The 8,768-nt window shown below is 34.1% G+C and overlaps 1 long non-coding RNA gene across 2 annotated transcripts in view; it reads left to right on the plus strand.

Moving 5' to 3' along the window:
- The first annotated feature begins 3,275 nt into the window (after window positions 1-3,275).
- The window catches only part of LOC106471121, a 14,779-nt gene continuing 9,286 nt past the window's right edge, over window positions 3,276-8,768 (plus strand). Inside the window, exon 1 of one of the 2 annotated variants that reach the window (XR_002613199.1) lies at window positions 3,276-3,314. This is a non-coding gene — a long non-coding RNA (uncharacterized LOC106471121). Of the gene's footprint in view, window positions 3,434-8,768 lie in introns of both variants that reach the window. The other variant, XR_001291538.2, reaches the window with a different exon arrangement.

The following is an 8,768-nucleotide window of genomic DNA, read 5'->3' on the forward strand; positions in this document are numbered from 1 at the left end:
TAATAATAATATGGGTATATAAATAAATGGATATGCGTATAATGCTGGGTATTATAGTAATGACATAATGGCAATGTCACGAAACCCAACCATTCATTTGTGTATGTATATATATATATATATACGATTAAACGGACAGAATTCGTATCACTCGAGTAGGCTTGTAAGAACTGAACCCGAGAGATGTGAAATTAAAAGCCAGAATATTTCTAATAACAGAAGCAAAAATTGTTAGCATCCTGCAGGGTGCGAGTTGCTAAAGGGGAAGAAAACAAGCAAGTTAATGAAAATAGCCTCATGGTGGCGGAAGAAGATAAGTATGAAACAAAAGTAAACTTTGATAAAAATTATACAAAAAAACAAACAAAAAACCATTCAACAACATTGTTGAGACAGAAACACGGAACGTATCATTCTTTAGTATGAGAATCCAACTGTTCAGCCTCAAGATCCATAGGTAACGAAGAAAGGTGGACAAGAACACAATTTCAATTTCTTTTGTTTTTTTCAGATCTACATAAATATGTGTTGTCGACCTATCTCAACTGACATAGCTCGAATGTCACGTGTTTTAGCTGATCGTAGTTTCGGTCTCTAGTGTCACTAATGTGTTTCACAGTCTTTTATTCTTATAGTGAATATTTGCAGACGAATGTAATGATACAAATTATATAACAGTGGAAACCGTAATAGCTGTTAATATTTCGATACAAATCAATAAAATGGTCAAAAATCAGAAACAATTAGAATATTTTACTAAATCTTTATGTAGTGAAGCAATGATCGAGAATTGTCCAGAAACCAAACAAAATTAGCCACCTAGTTAAAAAATTCTAGATAATGTTTCACCGTGATGAAGAATGGGCGGTTTCTGAGAGAGCCGAGCGTGGCCAAGTGGTTATTTTGCCTGACTGTGAATCCTATGTATCGTGCCTCGTCACCGGAAAACAAAAAAGTCATTTTGAGGTTGTAATTGCGGTACAAGAGACAAATCCTATTATTCTATCACTTTCAAAGTAGGGACAGTTAGTGCAATTAGTCCTCGTGCAGATTTTAGGGACAGTTAGTGCAATTACTCTTCGTGTAGATTTTAGGGACAGTTAGTGCAATTAGTCCTCGTGTAGATTTTAGGGACAGTTAGTGCAATTACTCTTCGTGTAGATTTTAGGGACAGTTAGTGCAATTACTCCTCGTGTAGATTTTAGGGACAGTTAGTACAATTAGTCCTCGTGTACATTTTAGGGACAGTTAGTGCAGTTACTCCTCATATAGATTTTAGGGACAGTTAGTGCAATTACTCCTCGTGTAGATTTTAGGGACTGTTAGTGCAATTACTCCTCGTGTAGATTTTAGGGACAGTTAGTGCAATCACTCCTCGTGTAGATTTTAGGGACAGTTAGTGCAATTAGTCCTCGTGTAGATTTTAGGGACAGTTAGTGCAATTAGTCCTCGTGTAGATTTTCTCGAAAATTTCAACAAACAAGTTCTGAAAACTATCAATTCGCAGTAGAGAGATTCCAGAAAGAAGCTTTACGAACATAGAGACAATTGACGAAACTGGCACGCTGAAGACAGTTATAAATTTGTATTCGTAGGCCATATGCTGCCATCGCTAATTTTGAGCTACTGACTAGATGAAAGGCAAACAGTCAGCAGCATCCACCATTCACGTTTAGAGACTGACTATCCCTCTTATAACTCACCCAACAGCTTAAAGTTCGGGAAATATTTTGTGGTATGGTACAGATTCGAACCCAGTTAGCCAGCTTCGAAATCTAGAGCTCCACCACAAGACCAACCTACGCATCAGTTATAAATGAACATTTCCTGACACCCATTCACAATTTGTAATGATATCTGGAGGATATCGTACGTATAGGGAGCTATAAAGTTTATATTTGTATATTAGAGCTATGGTTTCTTTTCACAAGCGCACATTTATGTTAAGTCTTCGCACTTAAATACGCTTCCGATATGTAAGTAGTTCTTGAATGTCGTCTTTAACAGTTCCACACACGCAATTCAATATCGTCTCTTCAGGATGTGATATTATAATATGTCATTTGGTTCCTTTGTTTTGTTTCAACTTTCGCACAAAGCCAGAAGAGGGGGCATCCCTAATTTTAAACTGACTAAACTAGAGGGAAAGCATCTAGTAAACAATTCCAACTCTTTTACTACTTTTATCTGATTGAATAGTAAAATTTGATCCTCTCTCTCTCACGGACCCTGAAATTTGAAGCGCATTTTTAGCCCAACAAGTCGCGAACTATATATCTTCAGGTTCACAGTACGAGCACCTTTAATAGGCCACGCCTGGTCCATGTCTTGTGAATTCAGATCTTGAGAAAAGTATCACTGGTAGACTTTTTTAACAAGTGCTGGTTTTTGTTGTTTTCTTTTTAACACTCACAAAGTTGACTTTCGTAGATGTAAGCCAAACTAAGTTTTATTTACATGAGTAGGTATTTTATTTTTGTCAGTATTTGGTTCCTGTTCTTCAAATGATTAAATCAGATGTACTTTACACGTTGTCATCTCATTGCAAATTCAAATAAGAAATATTTGTTTGTGTGAGTTCAACTAATAAAAAATTACATATTAGACCATTTTAATTTTTTATCAATATTTCGTGACGCTCTCGATTTTTAGCCGCGGCATATCGGCTTGTAGCATGGCTCTGAGTTTTACTTTTTGTTTTGTTTTTTCAAGTACAAACTTTTAACTTAGCTCCGTCATCTCTTGACCCGTTTGAGATCTAATTATAGTTTTCGACTCAGGAGATCAAACTCTTTCGACTGATATATTTAATCACGCCCAAGGTCTCGTAGATTAATTTACTCTAATCCTGCCTAAAAGAATTTCAATTTGAGGGTAGGCTGGTAGAGATCCTGATGAGAAATAAAATCGAATTGGGTATACGCTCGCCCCACGCTTGGTATTGCTGACGCACAAAAATGTAGCTAATAAAAAGTAATAAAAAATATCATAGATGAATGTACCTTAATCCTGCGTAAAATAATTCAATTTTTTTCTAGTGACGTGTATGCTCCAATATTTGTGAATATTAGTTTATTAATATGGACTCATAAATATAAAGCCAAGTAATTAATACGGCTTCTAGTGGCATCTTCTTTAAAAATATATATTTCATACTTACAAATTCTAAACAAAGTAAATTAAGAGAAAAAAAAACATTTTGTATTTTGTGTTAAAAATAAAATACTTTTCAAACTGAGCAACAGATAGCGCTACCAATAAATGAGTCTCTATCATTTTAAAATAACTCCAACTAAGTTCGTCATGACCTTGTGGTAAGTGCCCTCGAATCACTATCTGAGGGTCGCAGGTTCGAACATGTGTCCTAGGGGTGTTATGAATTTAACGGTCAATCCAACTATTCCTTGGTAAAAGAGTAGCCCAACAGTTTTAGGTGAGTGGTGTTGACTAACTGCTTTCCCTCTGGTTTATCACTGTTAAATTAAGGACGGCTAGCGCAGGTAGCCCACGTGTAGCTTTGGGCGAAATGCAAACCATAACTCAAGGTCGTTTTAGGGACATTAAAATCTGAAAATTTTAAAGTTTTATTACAAATTTGTGGCTTAGATACATAAGTGAAACAAAATTTTGTTTGGTTAATAAAATGATTTTGAGACTGTTCAGACAAGAAAGGTACCTGAGATTTCACTTGCTAGAATATAATTGACAGGACGTCAGCGAGTTTTGTCCAACTCCAGAACAGTTTTTGATATATATATGTACATAATAAAATAACATTTTTACACTGAAAATGTCTTTTCCACCTTAGTAATGGCACTTGTTTGTTGGATGAAGTTTACACTTTTTGCCCATCTCAGGCACAATGAGTTGATCATAGTTTGAGATGCAGTGACATAGCTAGTTGATTGTTCAGCTTAGGTTGTAGGTTATGGATTAGGAGCGCTTCCTGTTTTCTTAGTGTCCATTCATCTGTCGTTGAGTCTATTATTCTGAAATGTTCACTGTTCGGTTTTTTGTTAGTCTTTGCTTAGATGGTTGTAAATTCCAGAGTTATTGAAAGGGCTATTATGCGCATGCGTCTTGATTCTTGTAGCTAAGTTTCGAGTCCTTGACCCAATACAGACTTGCCTGCAGCAAGGACTCAATATCTATAGTAATGGCACTGATATTATCAATATCTTTTCTTTATTGACTGTTATAAATGATATCTAAAAATAATAGCCAAAAATGTGAACATTTATACTTGCACGATTGTAATGAAAAAATCGAAAATGAGAACCAATCATAACGCAGTCCTTTCAGAAATATTTCTGTAAGGGAAATTTCATAATAACCTTCTCGTCCGAGCATAACATGCTTATTTCTTTATTTAATTTTTTTTTAAGAGGCAATGATTTCCCCCCCATCAAAGTACGAGAACAGTGTTTCAACATGACTAAGGTGAAGACGATTCATGACAAAAGCATAAGAAGGTATTCGTAAAAATAAAAACCGCAATTCATAATCATAAAAAATAATAGTTTTCAAAATCTTTTATTACATATCAAAAGTTGATACAAATAAGTTCTACCTCCGAAAAACAAGAATGTATTTCGGTGACAGTTTTAAATCGTTTTATTCTTGTCATTTTTAGTTCAGTTGATAGTTTAATATCTTAAGACAAAAGTCTGACGGTGGGAGTTAAGAGAATTCAATTGTTGACATGCATAATAATAAACAGTTTGAAAAGCAAAACATCTGTTTACTATGCTAGAAATAAGATGAGTTGCAAAAAGTAACAAGTAGTAAAAACATTTTGCAAACAAGATATAGGGATGACACAGCCGTACATAAATTATGTTACATGACTTTCAATATTAAAATTTAATGTTACATTGTTAAATGCACGATTAAGAAATGGCTAGAGGTCAGTCAGTTCGATCGACCTCGTAGCGAGAGTCTGTAATAATCTATAATAATCAATACGTGTTTTGACTCAACTTGGTTTTCCTTGTACGTAAGTCCTATGTTCTTAGTTACGCTACATTGACGTCTACCCTGACATGACCATGATATTATGATAAACAAACTGCATACAACAATCAGGAATATATAACTTCCAACTGTAGTAATATTAAAGTTAAGTATGTATTTTACAGTGTAACATTAAATTTTAAGATTGAAAGTCAGGTAGGGGTGATTTATGTATAGCTGTATCATCCTTATATTCTTCTTTGCAGTCGTTTTGGTACTGCCATCCCTACATCATTTTATATTTCCAAAATATTATTCATAACTTGTTTTGTGACGTTTTTTGCCCCTGACTGAAAGTTAGTGTATTCTATGAATGTGTGTATTAAATTTAATAATATATGTATTGATTTTTTTTACTCCTTTACTCCATACATAATATTGGAATTGGCTTCCTAAAGACACCGATTGTATAGTGTACAAAGCATTGAGTATTCTACATGTTACAGTCATCTAATGTTCATCCATTGTTAGTTGGTAATTCCTGTTTCATCCTGTACTTAAGCTTTTTAAAGGAACACTATTTATCTGTAAGAAAGCTTAACTTTAAGGGGTAATGATAACATCGTTTACATTTAAATAATTGTAATATTTTTAAATTACTACTAGTTATTACGACTAAGCGATGAAATCATGCACTGCCCAGAAACACATAAAGTGGATTTAGGTTTAACTTGACGTTAGTGATAAAGTACTTGTAGAGTTATCTTGACCGAAACAAGAAGAAGAAAGATGAACAATTTGGTGGGTTGGTCACTTTCTGGTTTGGTATTTTAGAAATGGTTTCTTGTCTTATTTTTGGGCTTGTTGGGTAGAGAAACATATGAAAGTTAGTGACAGTTTTAAAGAAAAACTCTTTGTCATTGTTGGTTTTTAGCGTGGCTATTTGTATTATGCCTGTTGAGTACCTTGGCCATTCCTACATATAGAATCTACCGACTCTATGATACTTCACTAATACGTTATCAGTTTCTAAAAACTCTTTGGCATTGTTGGTTTTAGCGTGCCTATTTGTATTATACCTGTTGAGTACCTTGGCCATCCCTACATATAGAATCTACCGACTCTATGATACTTCACTGATACGTTATCAGTTTCTAAAAACTCTTTGCCATTGTTGGTTTTTAGCGTGCCTATTTGTATTATACCTGTTGAGTACCTTGGCCATTCCTACATATAGAATCTACCGATTCTATGATACTTCACTGATACGTTATCAGTTTCTAAAAACTCTTTTTTATTTTCAACACGTAAACATGCTATATCGAATGGAAAAAGTAATTACAGAATTAGTGGAAAAAATGCTTCTCAATACTCGATGGAAACAAGGTTTACTTTAAAGAGCAAAACAGGGTACTTACATACCGTATGGAAAAATAACAATAACATTTTGTTGTCAAATAATTGCAGTGATTTGACGAAATGATGTTTCCTCTCATACTTGTATTCAGCTCAACAGTAGTTACGTCGGAGGTGAAATATTGAGCATTATAACCTTCACGCTAATTAACATTACATTCCACTAATCATTTTACAGCAAATAGATCAATTAACAAATCGGAAGTTGGTGTTAGAAGCAAATAAATCTACAAAGCAGAAACCGCTTATTTTACAACACAATTACTGTTTGTTTGTTGTAAAGCACAAAGCTAAACAATGGGTTGTCAGTGCTGCATTCACACGAGTAATGATTGTTTGTTTGAACTTAAGCAAAAAGATACACAATGGGCTATCTGTGCTCTGCCCACCACGGGTATCGAAACCCGGTTTCTAGCGTTGTAAGTTCGCAGACATACCGTTGTGCCACTGAAAGGGGGGGGGGTGACACGAGTAATGAATCCCGGTTTTTAGCAGTATAAGTCTTCAGAACTTACTGCTGTGCCACTAGGGGCGAACTACAATTAGTAACTTAGACTTGGATAGGAAGCGTAGCAAGTCTCTTAGTTCTATTGAAAATATTTTTCCAAGCATAAACAGTAAAATTCAGTGATTAAATCCTTATATCAAAGAAAATTAAACTTTAGCTTTAAAGTAATGTTTGGAATAATAATAACAAACGAATATGCCTTACTTCGTGCGATTTTTGTAAATAAGCATGGTAGGATTATCTTTAGATAGTTTGAATTTTTGTTTTTTACATTTAAACCTTCATCTTTCCATTCCTTATGATATTTACATTTTCCACCACAACCTTTGGAGCTTTTGCCTTTATTTTCCTCCTCACATTCAGGTCTCTTGTTTCTTGTGGAGTATCTCCCAGAAAGGAAAAAAACACTAAGCATTTGGTTGATAACTTAATAAAGTTTCCTAGTATGCAAATGTTTTTCGGTATAATTATTGGCAAATTTCTATTAAAAATAGAAAATTTGGCATAATTTCCGTGCTTTCTGAAAAACTAATTTTTAGTATTATATATTTATTTTATCTTGATTTTCTTTTTAACACAATTATGACACGCTCATTTATATTTGTGTGAAATGTATTTTATTCGTTTTTGATTTAACGTCATTTGTTTTATAGCAAACAAACACGTATTTCAATACAAGTGGGAGTTATCAAAAAAACAAGTCTTCTTCACAAGTCTGTGACGTTTGGAAAAGAAGTCCAATGATCAGCATGTAATTTCATTAACATTTTAAACCAATAGGCAATTCTCAATTTTAATGAAAGTTTAAGTCAACTGTACCAGTAAATAGCAGTAGTCTGAGGGATAGTAAGGTTTATTGTAAATGTTACCTACTAAAGCTGGATTGTTACACAGAGGATACTGGAAACTTACACTATGATATCCTTGGTTCAGAACACCATAATACACTTTTGAACCATTTTTCTCGTGGAATCATAGTGAGAAATTACCTTCGTTCATCCTCACTGATTATCTGTATTAAACAAAATCTCAAGACTAATTCTTTCATCTGGACTGGTGATCTTTGGGTTTTATGACTATTAAATTTAATAGAAAATTGGCTGGAGAGTAGAAAGCAGAGAGTAGTAATAAATGGAATTAGATCTGACTGGATCACAGTTGCAAGCAGTGTGCCTCAGGGCTCTGTGCTGGGTCCTATGCTGTTTGTGATTTATATTAATGATATTGACTCTGGCATGACTAACAAAATTCTGAAGTTTACAGATGACATTAAGATTTTTGGAGTGGTTAACTGTATCAAAGATGCTGCAGACTTACAGGGAGATTTGAATCAATTGATACATTGGGCCAATACGTGGCAGATAATGTTTAACTATCCAAAATGTAAGGTGATGCATGTAGGTTTTTCACAATTCAAATTATTGTTACAATTTAAATGGGAATACATTAAATACTATGGTTGAAGAAAAAGATCTTGATGTTGTGGTCGAAAAATTACTTAAGTCATTTAAACAGTGTATTGTAGCTAGCAATAGGGCTAATGGGATTTTGGGTAGCATCTATAGAAATATTGAATACAAGACAAGGGATATTATTGTTTCACTGTGTAGATCACTTGTAAGGCCTCATTTAGAGTATTGTGTACAGTTTTGGGCTCCTTTCCTCAAGAAGGACATTGAATTGTTGGAGAAGGTTTAGAGAAGAGCAACTAGGATGATACCTGGGATGGTGGGATTGTCCTATGAGGAGAGACTAAAGTCTGTAAACTTGTTTTCTCTGGAGAGGAGAAGAGTCAGACGGGATTTAATTGAGGTTTAATTTGATTTATTAAGGGTATTATCAATACCCTTAATTTGATTTATTAAGGGTATTATCAATACCCTTAATAAAT

This window comes from Limulus polyphemus, unplaced genomic scaffold, assembly GCF_000517525.1.
Source record: "Limulus polyphemus unplaced genomic scaffold, Limulus_polyphemus-2.1.2 Scaffold4420, whole genome shotgun sequence".
Classification (NCBI taxonomy): Eukaryota; Metazoa; Arthropoda; class Merostomata; order Xiphosura; family Limulidae; genus Limulus; species Limulus polyphemus.